This window comes from Argentina silus (assembly GCF_951799395.1).
Source record: "Argentina silus genome assembly, chromosome: 4".
NCBI lineage: Eukaryota > Metazoa > Chordata > Actinopteri > Argentiniformes > Argentinidae > Argentina > Argentina silus.
In genome coordinates this window covers 24745585-24762018 of record NC_139658.1, presented here as the reverse complement: position 1 = coordinate 24762018, position 16434 = coordinate 24745585, and positions in this window count along the sequence as shown.

The window sequence follows — 16434 nt, the reverse complement described above, 5'->3', positions numbered from 1 at the left end:
AGGGACTGAGTGGGACTGAGTAGGACTGAGGGAGACTGAGGGACTGTGGGGGACTGTGGGACTGTGGGGGACTGAGGGACTGTGGGGGACTGTGGGACTGTGGGACTGTGGGGGACTGTGGGGGACTGTGGGACTGTGGGGGACTGTGGGACTGTGGGGGACTGGGGGGGACTGGGGGGGACTGAGGGGGACTGTGGGGGACTGTGGGGGACTGTGGGACTGTGGGGGACTGAGTGACTGTGGGGGACTGTGGGGGACTGTGGGGGACTGAGTGACTGTGAGGGACTGTGGGGGACTGTGGGGGACTGTGGGGGACTGAGGGACTGAGTGGGACTGAGGGACTGTGGGGGACTGTGGGGGACTGTGGGGGACTGAGGGACTGAGGGGGACTGAGGGGGACTGTGGGGGACTGTGGGGGACTGAGGGGGACTGTGGGGGACTGTGGGACTGTGGGGGACTGTGGGGGACTGAGGGGGACTGTGGGGGACTGTGGGGGACTGGGGGACTGTGGGGGACTGTGGGGGACTGTGGGGGACTGAGGGGGACTGTGGGGGACTGTGGGGGACTGTGGGGGACTGGGGGACTGTGGGGGACTGTGGGGGACTGGCCCACTCCAAACATAACCTTAGAATGCAGAGAATCCTGCGAGTCTCTGACGGTGTCAGAAGGTCATTAGATGACCTTGAGACAACCAGAGCTCTGCCAAGTCGGAGAGGGTTCCTACCGGAGGCGCCGCGCTCAGCCGGGAGGACGTGGGAGGGAAGGACGCCTTACCCATGGTGCCATGCAGCAGACAGGCCAATAAAGCGCCAAAGCGCCAACACATCCTGCTCCTAGATTAGATAGCTTTCATGTTCTTGTCCTGTAGCCATGGTTACGGTTGTTTACAAAACTATGTTCAAGACATGATGAAAATGCATTGATTACACAAGAACATTCAATTTCACGATTCAGTGCATTGAAGGAAAAAAATATGAATTTCTGCCACTTCTTCACGTCAACTAAACAAACAATACAAAATCCTGTTGATTAAACACCCTCTATTTACACTTCCTACGCAGTGTTCTTGTTTATGTCTATTGAAAGGTGGAAATCACGTAATGTCCTCAACTAAAAAAATCAATTTTGTTGTTTTCATTTCCTGAGTGGGGATCAGAGGTGATGATAATCAATAAAATTGCTATGACGAAGACACAGGGGGTAGATAAATACTGCCCTGCGGAGGCACACACACACACACACACACACCACACACCACACACACACACACACACACACACACACACACACACGATAAACTGAATATAGAAGGTATTCTTTTGGATATTTCAGGGAACCATAACAACCTTGGCTTTCATCTGAATCAAAGAGGGCCAGAGCTAATGGTGGTGAAGAGTAACAAACCAAGTAGATGATGACTGAAGTTCTGGTCCTGAAACACTTCACTTACCCCTCGAAACAGCCAGCTGTCAGGAGAAGAGAGGAGGGAGAAGGAGCTTTTCTTTTGCAGCATCGGCCTGAGAGAGAGAGAGAGAGAGAGAGAGAGAGAAAGAGTGAGAGAGTGAGAGAGAGAGAGAGTGAGAGAGAGCGAGAGAGAGAGAGAGACAGAGAGAGAGAGCGAGAAAGAGAGACAGAGAGAGACAGAGAGAGACACAGAGAGACAGGGAGAGAGAGAGAGAGACAGAGAGAGACAGGGAGAGACAGGGAGAGAGAGAGAGAGAGAGAGAGAGAGAGAGACAGAGAGAGACAGAGAGAGAGAGACAGGGAGAGAGAGAGAGACAGAGAGAGACAGAGAGAGAGAGAGACAGAGAGACAGGGAGAGAGAGAGAGAGAGAGACAGAGACAGAGAGAGAGAGAGAGAGAGAGAGACAGAGACAGAGAGAGACAGGGAGAGAGAGAGAGAGAGAGAGAGAGAGACAGAGACAGAGAGAGAGAGAGAGAGAGAGAGAGACAGAAACAGAGAGAGAGAGAGAGAGAACCGCAGAGTTAAATCTTCCTCCATTAAAACACAGTCTAAACAACGAGACTCTCCAGCAGCTCCGTAATCACATTCCCTCCCGGGCCTTCGGCTCAGAGGGCTAATGCATGACATCACTCACTCGATTAACAGGGGGATTGAACCTGCGCGTCGTAAACGTCTGAACTCCGGGAAGCTGCGGCCGACACCCATATATCCCCCCAACACAAACACTAACGCCTTTATGGAGCTGCTAATGGACACACTGAGGCAGCGCTGTCTGGAGGGGCCGAGACTGACCGCTGACTCACCACACTTCAAACAGTCATTGAGAAAACCTGTGTGTTTAGGACGCCATGAAGTCACAGCTCAGGGTGAGATTCCCAGCAGAGAGAGAGAGAGACAGGATGGTCAGGATGAGATTCCCAGCAGAGAGACAGCATGGTCAGAATGAGATTCCCAGCAGAGAGACAGGATAGTCCGGGTGAGATTACCGAACAGCTTCGTACCACTGAGATCCTGTCATTGTTGGCAACAGGTATAAAGATGATGTTGGTGCTGTGAAGACAGTTGAAAGCCTGGTGAGTTGGTTTAATTGGTTACAGCAGCAGGGTGAGCACTCAGGAACAGTTTGGATTGCTTGATGATTGACATTTTGAAGGAAATACTGAGTGTGTTCCTGAATAACAGCGCGTCAGGCATGGAACATGATGTGGACGTCTACTGTACTCTTACTGTAAACCACTCACAACAACAGCGTCTGAAATGATGTTCTCACAGTGACCGGCTGTATGTAGGTCAGTAACAAGTGAACTCTTAAGTCCTTCACCCAAAAAAACCTGTTGCGCAATATTAGCTCTTGACATCCATAATATTGACAGTGTTAGACATATAGACCTCCTCCTTTGGCTAGCTCTCACCTTTAACAACAAGGACACACAGAGAACAATGTCCTGTGTCTGTAAGCTCCGGAATCCTCAGCATTCCAGAATTCCACCCTGCCACTCACCTCACCAAGCCCAGCTCTGACCCTGCTTCACAAACAACCTACAGGCTGATCATCTGTACCAAACAACCTGCAGGTACTTTTGACATCCTCACCTTAACCATCTATTGAACAACAGGCCAACCAACATTACTGAACACCTTCCAGAGAGTAGGCCTCGGAGGCTACGTCAGGCTAGCTCTGTCTTCTTGGACGACTTAAACATAAAACATCTATTGCTCAGTGTTGTAGATTTTGTGCTTCATTTTCAAAGAATAATTAATATAATTATTATAATATAATTCTATATTCGAAATGCAGGGTATACATTTGGGTCTCTAAAGAAGAAAGTGTCTTACAAATACTATTTTTTCCTCGGAATGCATTCTTGTGTCTTTAAACACATTAGCCCCCTTCACAGAGGTTTAGTACTGACCCAGTGGAATTCTCGGCATGGTTTATTTATGTGTGTTACCTCAGTAACTCTACCCAGCTCTGCGTCTCCTCAGCAAGCACAGCAGTAAATCTCAGACTCCATCTTTCCTCCGTCGGCTTATTAAAGAGTGAGTGCACCTTCTTCCTGTTCCAGACACCTTCTTCCTGTTCCAGACACCTTTTTAGTCTTGTCAGCTGCGTCTTCAAGTGTGTGACGACTGAATCATAGAGTCTGGGCAGCTAACTACCCAAGACTAACTAGGACTCATACACAACCAAGACTCAAACCGCTGTGAGGACTTTCTCACAGCCTAAATTGAACACACACACACACACACACACACACACACACACACACAGGAGTAGGATGTAGGACTCTGGAGACACAGACACACACACACACACACACACACACACACACACACACTCACAGACAGGTTGTCCCATACATCTCTGTCTAGCTGACAGCTGCCTAATTGGAAACCCAGACACCAACCATCTCCTTCCCACCGTGTGATGCGTCTCTAGTCTGGTCTTATCTCCGCTGTGGTTTCCCACAGGCCTGGGGGGTTAGGATTAGACTGGCACAGGCCTGGGGGGTTAGGGTTAGACTGGCACAGGCCTGGGGGGTTAGGGTTAGACTGGCACAGGCCTGGGGGGTCACAGACTGGCACAGCCCTGGGGGGTCACAGACTGGCACAGCCCTGGGGGGTCTCAGACTGGCACAGCCCTGGGGGGTCACAGACTGGCACAGCCCTGGGGGGTTACAGACTGGTACTGCTGTGTAATAACATGCCCCACGCTGACCAGAGACAAGCCCTGACACCTAGTATTGATAACTCACATCCTCTCAGATAGCAGTACTGAGGTAGACACACACACACACACACACACGAACGCACACACGTATGCACACACACATGCACGCACACACACGCATGCACACACACACACCCCATCATCCTTAAATCCCCTCAAACAATGATCCAGTCGACGCTTATCAATGCCTGTCTAAAAATACAGCATCATAAATATTAATCTCCTTGGTGCCGCTAGTGATAGTTTCCATGGCAACAGACCAGATCAGCCCATCACACACACACACACACACACACACACGCACACGCACACGCACACACACACACACACACACACACACACGCACACGCACACTGGTAACTTTCTCAGTGGATTGACAGACTCAGGGGGTAACAGTAATAGCCCACAGCATCAACACACCTGATTCAACTAATCAATCAATCAATCAATCATCATATATTGAATCAGTTGAATCAGGTGAGTTAAGGCCGGGCCAGAACATCCCTTTGGGCCCCCAGGGTTCCGGTATCGGAAAGTTCTACTTCCAACAACACAATCCACCCTGGCCTTGGCTCCTGACCTGCCATTGTTCTGTAATGTACACCAGAGGGTCGCCCTGGGAGACCCCTGAGCCGGGCTGAACAGGAAGTGGCCATAAATGGACGGAGCCCTAATGAGCCACTCAACAAGCTGGATGACTCAGGCCCTCTGGAGGGGATCTGAGATCTGCTTCCATGAACACTCTACTGCTCTCCTCTTCCCCTGGGGTTCTCTCTCTCTCTCTCTCTCTCTCTCTCTCTCTCTCTCTCTCTCTCTCTCTCTCTCTCTCTCTCTCTCTCTCTCTCTCTCTCTCTCTCTCTCTCTCTCTCTCTCTCTCTCTCTCTCTCTCTCTCTCTCTCTCTCTCTCTCTGCTTTTAATGTTTGGTTCACTCTCTCTGCCTATAATATGTCTCTCTCTCTCTCTCTCACTCACTCTCTGCGTTTAGTTGTCTGTCATCAACAACAAGCCCTCCAAAAGTAATGATGTAACATTCCATAATTAAAGACCAAGCAACGGACGTCAGGCATGTATGGAATGATGATGAGAATATGATGTTATATGAACATGATGCCAGCAGACCACTTCAGAACACAAGATAAGAGAACATTTTAGAGGCTTTTAGGTCTAAAAAAAAAAGTGAAAATGGACTGCTCAGGGGGGGTCTGGGGAGGAAAGAGAGTCAGCTCCCTTCTTCTAAGAGAGAGAGAGGGATGATAAAGGACTGCTAGAAAGCAGCCACGTGAAGCAGAACAAGCTCACTGACGTTCCTCTCTATGTAAACACAAACCTCAGACCGTCACGCCATCTAGTGGCCGGCAGTTGTATGAGCGCACATGTCTCTGCACACGCAGCCACAGAATGGTATCGATTCATGAATCCATCCTTGTGAAGAAACAAATGGTCAATTTCAAATTCACAAATGGAATTTTGATAATCTTATTATTGCATTGATCAATTGATTAATTGATTGGCCGCAACCCTGCTAACTACTAAATGCTGGCAAACTTGCGCTGGGACATTGTCTGCTTGTTGCATAATAGTTGTTAAAAGCCTAGCTTGTGTTTTCTGAGGCAGCTCTTATCTGGTGGCCAGGCTGACATTCTTACCTCACCATATCTGGCATGTGATAACATGCCGAGGGTCTGACTCCAGAGATGATGGAGGCAGGTCTGCAGGGGAGGCTGGTGGAGGTAGAAATCGGAGGACGGGCTCATTGTAATGCATGGAATGGAATGAGGAATGGTGTCAATTCCTCATTCTATTCTATGCATTACAATGAGACTGTCCTCCGATTTCTACCTCCACCAGCCTCCCTTGGTGTTAGACCTGCGTGACTGGTACGCTACTGTGGACTCCATAGTACGGGGAGAATGAAAGGGATTCTCTCTAACAGGAGACAAATATGCCTTACGTAGTATCTCACTAAGTATCTCACTATAAAACTATTGGTGGGGAGCTGTCTGAGATGAATAAGTATTAGAAACCCTAAAAGCAATCCACAAGCAACAGTGTGAAAAAAACAATGCAGGATAATATTGGAATGGGCATTTTATGATAATCTTATGTTCTGTCATGGAATCAATCAAAACCTGCAACGCTACACGGTGTTAGTAGGAGACTGGGAAAGGCTGCTGTAACGTGTAATTACAGCGATAAAACAACATCTTTTAATTAAGGCCTATAAATACATAATAAACACGACCACAAGAGACAGCTACAGCTGTAGGCTATATGAAAGGCACAGCACTGCTACTAGCTCAAGCTTAGCATGTAGGCTAGATTAAACTTAGCATATATGCTAACTAAGGCTTAGCATGTAGGCTAGCTCAAGTCTCCTATAGCCTAAGGCAGGTTTCATTACAGCATGACTCCTCCTCAAAGACATATGAAGTACGAAGAAAGGTCAGGTGGAATCTGTTTGACTGGATAGCAGCTTGGTTTTGGGAGATTGACTGAGGTGGAGGGAATATACTGCTCAGTGCTCCAGGCTTGGAAACTCCAGTTCTTTAGACAAACAGCCATTTCACCAAGGGACTCCTCAGACTCCTTCATCATATAGACTCTGTCCCTTCTCTGTTCGGGTTAGGGTTAGCTAGAGGTCTCCCTCCAGCTACTGGTCTTGTTATGCAACTGGGCTGATCAGCTGACACAGCATTTAGCTCCGTTTAGCCTATATAGAACTAAGTGTTTTTTACGAGCAACTGTCAACGTGTCAGATTTCCACAGGGGAGTTTAACATATTAATAATCGCTGTTAATAGCTTCAATTGGCAGGAATAAGCAGTTTGAAACCATTTGTATGTCAGTGGTATTCCATGTTTTTCCATGTCCACCACTAAATTGATTGTCCAAACCTTTCCAGAAATATCTGTCTGCTGAGTAAAGCTAAACATGAAGGTGGGGGGAAATAATGAGACTATGGGGAAGAAGTTAGTGGTTGAGTATACCATCAAACAGAGTGATGAAAGAGAGGGAAAGAGGGAGAGAGAGGGAGGGAGAGAGAGAGAGAGAGAGAGAGAGAGAGGGAATAAAAGGGAGGTGTAGTCTGTGCTACAATGCTGTTTCCTGACCCTGTTCACCCTACCTGTGTCAGGAAAGCCTGACACACACACACACACACACACACACACACACACACACACACACACACACACACACACACACACACACACTCTCTCTCTCTCTCTCTCTCTCTCTCTCTCTCTCTCCTCCACCCAGCTGCTTCCTCTGCATCCTCGGCAACCTCACAACCCCACCAAACATGTGTCACCATGGCAACAGATTAGGACGCATTAAAACCACATCATAAACAACTCGATCAGCCTCGTCGTCCACGACACCGAACACTATTATACCGTACGCAACATAACGAACATAATCACTACCGAAATAACATCAAACAATGTCCCACGCAACACGTATTGAATCACATGCTAATTTCGCGATTGGTAAACAAGGAGGCAAGACACTACGAGTGACACTTATTATCCACCTTCAACCAAGATAATTAGGCTCATTCATAAAGCTTATTAATATGAATATGAGAGAGAAGCACAACAAGCATCTTCGTGTGTATGAGGCATTCGTCCTCTGAGTGGAGCTCCAGCTCAAGGCCACCTCAAGGTCACCTCGGCGGTGTCTGGCTCCCTCTGCTGGTGCAGTACGGAGACACTTTTTTTTTCTCTGGTTTTCTCTGCTTGAGCGCACGCACATGCACATGCACATGCGCACACACACACGCACACACACACACACAAGCAGAACGATAAAGCATAAACTGTTACATGACTGTTCTTTGTACTGTAAATGCATTTCCTCAGGCCCACAATCAATCCTTTACCATCTGTGGGAATCGTGAAACTGACCTGTGACTAGTCGCTAAGCCTAAGGGCAACTTCCCTCGGGTTGAACGGGACAGCGGGCTCATTGTAATGCATGGAATAGAATAAGGAATGGTATCAAATTACGTGTGTGATTTTGCCTAGAGAGCATTGTGCGTGTAATCTCCCATCCCGTTGCAAAAATCCTGAATAGAAAATGAAGATTCAGAGAGGCGAGGAATCAGTGATCAGATCACAGAGAGAGATACGTGATTATGAGCTGGAGCTGATCACACAGCCCAACAACAGGCCACCGCGCCACCTCACACACACACACACACACACAATCTCTCACTCGCACACACGCACACACACACACACACACACACACGCACACGCGCACACAATCTCTCACTCACACACACACACACACACATCTAACACACCCCCCCACCCCCACCCCTGCAGCATCAGTCGGGTGCATTTCAAAGCCCTGGCTCTCAGGTTTCAGTCTGAGAAAGTCTCTCTCTCTCCTCACTAAAGAATATGACATTACAGCAGGCTGATCTGAGAGGGCTATCCAGTAACAGGGGCTCTGACGGCCTCCTATGAGGTGCAGGGGAGTATGACACATTTCATGGCTTTATAGGATCACCCCCGTGTCTACACCTGCTGAAGGCATCAGCTGCAGCCCAGCCCCAGCCCCAGCCCCAGCCCTTTACCCCAGCCCCAGCCCCAGCCCTTTACCCCTACCCCAGCCCCAGCCCCAGCCCCAGCCCCAGTCCCAGCCCTATAACCCAGTCCCAGCCCCAGTCCCAGCCCTATAACCCAGTCCCAATCCCAGCCCCAGCCCCAGTCCTAGCCCCAGCCATCAGCCCTATAACCCAACCCCAACCCCTAGCTCCCGCCCCCGCCCCTGACCCAGCCCCCGCCCCAGCCCCCGCCCCTGACCCCAGCCCCCGCCCCAGGACCTACCCTGACCCTGGCCTGCTCACAGTCTGTCTGCAGCCAATAATAACACACATGGATTAGAGGCAGAGTTATAGAAGTGCTTTGGATGTTCTTTTTCAAAAATTGCATGGTTTCCTTGATTGAATTATTTGGATGTAATTTGTTTTTCTTTGATTTGATTTCCGTCGATGGGCTTGGTAAGCTGTGTGTGTTTGTCTGTGTGTGTGTGTCTGTGTGTGTGTGTGTGTGTGTGTGTGTGTGTGTGTGTGTGTGTGTGTGTGTGCTCACACATGCATGTTTGCCTCTGTGTCTACAGCTCTGTGTGTTTGAAGGAGAGTTGGTGCTTCTAGCCACATGTGAACATCAAAGGTGTGTTGTGTGTTGTGTGTTGTGTGTTGTGTGTTGTGTGTCCACAGAAGGTCAAGAACAGACACACATCCAGCATGTAACGTCTCGTCCGGTTTCTTAGTTTATGTTTGTCTTTGTTTCATGCGATTCATTTTTTGTTTCCTGTTAGTTTTGTGCTCCTCACCTTGTCTCTGGTTTCAGACTCTTCACCTCCTGCCCTGTGATCGTCTCCCCCGCCCTGCTTCACCTGTTCCTCATCATCCTTCCCTGTGTTTAGTCTGTGTGTTCCCGTCTCTGTGCCAGTTCATCTTTGTACCTTGTGTCAAGCGTTCCAGCGATTTTTCATAGTGATAATGTTTTCTTTTTTTCTTTTTCTTCTTTTTATCTCTGAGTGTGTTTCTGACTTTGTCTTTTTCCGATCCCTTATCGGATTATCTGCCTGCCTTTTTGAACTGCCTGCCTGTGTACCAAACCCTGCCTTGCCTACCCCCTTCCTGGGTTATCTGCCTGCCTGTGTACCAAACCCTGCCTTGCCTACCCCCTTCCTGGGTTATCTGCCTGCCTGTGTACCAAACCCTGCCTTGCCTACCCCCTTCCTGGGTTATCTGCCTACCTGTGTACCGAACCTTTCTGAAAGTAAAGACTATTCTTTTGGATTTAAGTTTTTGTCTCTGAGTCGTGCAGTTGAGTCCTTTGCCGGAGTCCTCCAGTAATTACACAGCAGCAGTCTGTAAACTCATCAACCAACAAGACACACAACAACAAGACACACGCTGCTGTGTCTCACTGCTGTGTTTATCTAAGACAGTTGACTAAACACACATATACACACACACAGGTCACTTGAGAAAGACTTGAAGGCAGTGTGTGGACTTGTCTGTTGCTTATTTGAGGAGCATGTAGGCAACTCTAGCACCAAAAGCCACTTGATGTGTTTGTGTGTTGTTTGTTTGTCCAGCCTCAACATGAGAGCGTGTGTGTGTGTGCTTGCGTGTGTGTGTCTATATAAGGCCATGTGTGTGTGTGTGTGTGTGTGTGTGTGTGTGTGTGTGTGTGTGTGTGTGTGTGTGTGTGTGTGTGTGTGTGTCTGTGTGTGAGTCAGCGAGCCCTCCAGCCCAGACCCAAGGGAACTGCTCTCACACTTTCCAACAACATACACCTTCCGTTCTCTAGCAGGGGAAACTGACGTCCACACACTGCCAGCACCAAACACGCACACACACACACACACACACACACACACACACACACACACACACACACACACACACACACACACACACACACACACAGAGACACACACACACACACACACACACACACACACACACACACACACACAGACACACACACGCACACACACATGCGCACACACACACACACACAGACACTGCCAGCACCAAACACGCAGGCACACACACTGAAAACACTCACACACACACACTGAAAACACACACACACAGAACATTAACGATTTTTATGTGACCTGACATTATGTGACCTGCACTAGACCATGTGACCTGTAGGCTACCTATGGAATCCTGTAGAGGTGAAGCACACCTTCACCGTACCAGGTACATGAACACCTTCACCGTACCAGGTACATGAACACCTTCACCGTACCAGGTACATGAACACCTTCACCGTACCAGGTACATGAACACCAGGTCCAGGTTGTCAAGCTGTGATAAGACTCTAGGGAGGGGGGGGGGGGTCTGAACACACACACACACACACACACACACAAAGGGGACACAGACACACACACACACACACATAAAGGGGACACAGACACACACACACACATAAAAGTGACACAGTCACACACACTATATGAGACGACACCATGTGAATGACCCTGCCAGGAGGGACACCACTCTGACATGTAAAAGCATTTATTGAGCTGAAGAAGGTCATGTGACTTTACATTGGTGAGTGTTCCATCTGAACCTCCCTCTTGGTAGTACTTCCTGTCTGAGAACCAATGATGTGATAGAACCAGCCAGCCAGCCAGCCAGCCAGCCAGCCAGACAGACAGACAGCCAGACAGCCAGACAGACAGCCAGCCAGCCAGCCAGACAGCCAGACAGACAGCCAGCCAGCCAGACAGCCAGACAGCCAGCCAGACAGCCAGCCAGCCAGCCAGACAGACAGCCAGCCAGCCAGACAGCCAGCCAGACAGCCAGACAGACAGCCAGCCAGCCAGACAGCCAGCCAGCCAGACAGCCAGCCAGCCAGCCAGACAGCCAGACAGCCAGCCAGACAGCCAGACAGACAGCCAGACAGACAGCCAGCCAGACAGCCAGCCAGCCAGACAGCCAGCCAGCCAGAGTACATCCAGTACAATGCTGAGCTGATGAGAATCATACGTCCCAGTATCAGGGAAGTCCTTATCTCTCTGATAACAGCACTCATCTCAACTCTATACTCACACCCAGAGCCTAGACACACACACACACACACACACACACACACACACATACTGTACACACACAGTATACATGTACAACTTTTGAGCGGGTTCATGCATGCGGGAAATAAGTTTAACCCTGATGCGTTCGTTCCCTAAAAGCCCGCAGACCTCCTCCAGTAGTCGACCTAACCGGATCTAAAACAGCGAGGTGCAGAGAGGATGAGCGATTAGCCGGCAATTAAATAGTCCCAAAGCTTTTTCTCACCTGTCCGCTGTTTTGCCTCTCCGCTGCTTTCGGCATGCGCAAACAAACAGATGCATCTTCGCCGCTCCCGCCTCCCACCTGCCGACCGGCAGCCCGACAACCAAAAGACTGTCACAACTTAATGTTTGGACAGCCTTTTCTTCTCTCTCCAAGTGTCAGTGTCAGCCGATCACATGTCAGTGTCTGCCTATCACATGTTGTGGTACTGGCGCAACCCCCTCCCCTCCCCTTCCCTCCCATCCCTCCTCAGTTCTCCAGCAGAAATCCATCCGCTCTCTTCAGAGCCGAAGCAAACTTTCTACCAAAATATTACAACGTACAACATCCAGTAGTAGAAGCTACTAGCCAGCAGAGAACACAGCCTTCTTCATCAAACTCTCTGTTGAGAATCCCACCTAAACCCGTTCATCACTACCTGATAATAATCAAATTGGCATTTGGTCATTTATTTCGCTCACAAAAACGGATGATATCATCGTATACTGTGATTTTCTAAAGTAATATCGGGAATAAGAAAATGTTGATATCGCCCAACCCTGCTGATAACAGAACTCATCTCTTCACTCCTAAACGTGCGTATCTCAACGTATCTCAGGCCGCCTAAGGAGGAGAGATTCTCTGGTTGTATGAACACTTTCTCTCTCTCTTATCAGTGGGCAGGCAGGGACTTTAGCCCTGCTGTACTGCATCATGTCAAGTGTGTGTTTGTGTGTGTGTGTGTGTGTGTGTTTGTTTGTGTGCATATGTGTGTTTGTGTGTCTGTGTGTGTGTGTGTGTGTGTGTGTGTGCTTGTTTGTGTGCGTAGTGTGTGTGTGTGTTTGTGTGTGTGTGTGTGTGTGCGTGCGTGTGTTTTGGTGTGTGTGGGTGTGTGTGTGTGTGTGGGTGTGTGGGTGTGTGTCTGTATGGGGGTTAATACAGTACAGTACACTACTGTATATAACCCTGAGGCTTGGTCATGTGGTTACCCACCATAGCCTGTAGCGTATGTGCCAGGTCAGGCTCATGGTTAGTTTTAGGGGTTAGTAGTAAACAGTTGGTTTAACAGGTTACTGCTTGTTAGTTGAACATCTATAAACCATCTGTCACTGTGACTCATCATATGGGTAGGCCAGGGGAGGCTGGTGGAGGTAGAAATTGGAGGATGGGCTCATTGTAACGCATGGAATGGTAGGAGGAATGGTGTTTAGGTTGAAATCGGAGGAGCTTGGAGGTTGAAATCGCACACGTGTTTGATACCATTCCTCATTCCATTCCAGGCATTACAATGAGCCCCGTCCTCCGATTTCAACCTCCGCCAGCCTCCCCTGTGAGTAGGCCTCTGGTTTTGGTTCTGGGTGTATTAGAGGGAGAGACATCTGTATTCAACATGGTGTTGGTACATGCACTGGGCAGGGAGGGACACATTCATGCTGGCCACCACACCCTCTGCCTTCTAACTGAAGCAAGGCTCTGCCCAGACCAGAACATCTATCAACCACCACACTCCTTTCCCAGACCTCCTCCTTCTCCCACTTTCCTATGGGAACTAACAGAGCATCTGTAAGCCAGTTGAGATGGTAGAACTCACTCCTCAAGTTCAAACACCCTACCGACCCTAACGTAGCTGGTTAACATCAGGTGTTTGAGGAGACGGTCATGTGTTGTCAGGTCAGAGGTCGCAAGTTACATTTACAATTGCATTTATGGCATTTAGCAGGCGGCTTTATCCAAAGCGACTGACAACAAATACATTTGACCGGGTAAGTGAATCATCTATCCATCAGTCATCATAAGAAAGTAATCTATTGCTCGGACCAGGGGCCATAGGCAGTCACAATGCTAGAAGAAAGGAGAATTACTTAATAATACTTTCCGTTATATAATACTTTTATTCGTATTAATTTATTTACAGTAGAGAAACTTGTGACTCGGCCAGAACAAGTCGAAATTGGGGGACAAAATCGGCCAAAACAAGTCGAAGTTGTTTGCAACAACTTGACGTCTGTTTCACATCGATTCTCTCTCGTCACAACACAACCTACAGACACAGTCACCAGAACACCACAGACCCGAACCATATACAGTTGAAGTCGGAAGTTTACATACACCTTAGCCAAATACATTTAAACTCAGGTAGGCCTTAAAATGCATCCACAGGCACACCTCCAATTGACTCAAATGATGTCAATTAGCCTGTCAGAAGCCATGACATCATTTTCTGAAATTTTGCATTTTGCATGGAATGGAATTAGGAATGGTATCAAACACGTGTGATACCATTCCTATTCCATTCCATGCATTACAATAAGCCCGTCCTCCGATTTCTACCTCCGCCAGCCTCCCCTGCTGTACACCTCGATGACCATGTCGTAAACAGCTGTTTTATTGGTCGATTCAAAGGTTTGCCGAATGAAGTTTATCAACTCTACGAAGATTATCAGAAAACACCAGCCCATTTGACAATGTCCATCAGCTAGCCCACGCTAGCTGTCCTTCCTATCAACTCAATGTAGCTCTTTTCGTCTGATGTAACATCAGATTCCCTAATCAAGGAAATCCACAGTTTTGAGTTTCTATTAGAACTTCCACTTTCATCTAAACCTCAAAACAAACCGATAGTTCACAAGCACTGTCACAGCAAAAAGAGTTTCCCTGACTTTCCCTAAATGTGATTCTCTGTCAGGGGGGAAACTTTTAATGGGAAGTTAATGATGATACTGAAAGTATTTTCTATGGAAAAAAGAGCAGAGTGGAACACAAACCCACAATTATCATCTAGGACTGTTTGGAGAGATGGAGAGAAATAAAAGAGTGTAGCTCCCACCAAGGGAGGCTGGTGGAGGTAGAAATCGGAGGATGGGCTCATTGTAATACATGGAATGGAATGAGGAATGGTGTCAACCTACCATTCCTTATTCCATTCCATGCATTACAATGAGCCCATCCTCCGATTTCTACCTCCCCCAGCCTCACGTGGTTCCCACGCTTCTCAACACATTGCCACACTTGACCACACTGTAAGGGAGGGGTAACCATGACAGCAGCACTACAGACGATTTCCAGCATTCTCTTGACTCCTTGCACTCTGCAATCAGGGCTGCACAAACACACACACACACACACACACACACACACACACACACAATCCCTCCCTACAATCTGCCATTACCTCATAGTTAGCAGACTGCACCCAGAGTGTGGGAGGTGGAGGTGGAGGAGGAGGTGGAGGAGGAGGACAGAGGGCCGATGAGGCCTGAGAGAGGAGGAGAGAAGCAGAGAACCACCACCATGGGACCCTCGCTGGGCTGGCGTGACAGGGACCGGGAGGGCCCGCTAATCCCAGCAAGGAAGGGGGACGCAGAGATAGCAGGCTCTACCAGGGGCACAGCGCGGGCCCAGTCAGACCATGTCAAAAGATTATTTCTGACACATTGAAAAGGGATTATCTCGGGGATTAGGGCCGGAGCACGCTTCGATGCTCCTCTCCCCCTGCGCTGGAATCACCCCTGAATCGACCCCCCCCTCGCTCTCCGAAATACCAGACAGGCCGTGGTATGTACACTGGGCCGAGACGCTGTGTAGACAGGGCAGGGGGCTAGTCGACGCTGTGTAGACAGGGCAGGGGGCTAGTCGACGCTGTGTAGACAGGGCAGGGGGCTAGTCAGACGCTGTGTAGACAGGGCAGGGGGCTAGTCGACGCTGTGTAGACAGGGCAGGGGGCTAGTCGACGCTGTGTAGACAGGGCAGGGGGCTAGTCGACGCTGTGTAGACAGGGCAGGGGGCTAGTCGACGCTGTGTAGACAGGGCAGGGGGCTAGTCGACGCTGTGTAGACAGGGCAGGGGGCTAGTCGACGCTGTGTAGACAGGGCAGGGGGCTAGTCGACGCTGTGTAGACAGGGCAGGGGGCTAGTCGACGCTGTGTAGACAGGGCAGGGGGCTAGTCGACGCTGTGTAGACAGGGCAGGGGGCTAGTCGACGCTGTGTAGACAGGGCAGGGGGCTAGTCGACGCTGTGTAGACAGGGCAGGGGGCTAGTCGACGCTGTGTAGACAGGGCAGGGGGCTAGTCGACGCTGTGTAGACAGGGCAGGGGGCTAGTCGACGCTGTGTAGACAGGGCAGGGGGCTAGTCGGACGCTGTGAGGGCCTCGGGAGGGGGGGGGGGGCCACACCTGTTGACGATCGGGGGGGGGGGGGGGGGACAGGTGAAGAGAAGAGCCAGGAGACAAATGGTCATCTCTGTCACCTGTCGTCATCCTTGATTTTGACTTTATGTGTGAGGCTCGTTTTGAGAAGCAGAAAAAATAGGGAATCGGTTAGTAGGGGATACTGGTGCTGCAGGGGAGGCTGGTGGAGGCAGGAATCGGAGGACGGGCCCAGTGTAATGCATGGAATGGAATTAGGAATGGTATCAAACACGTGTGA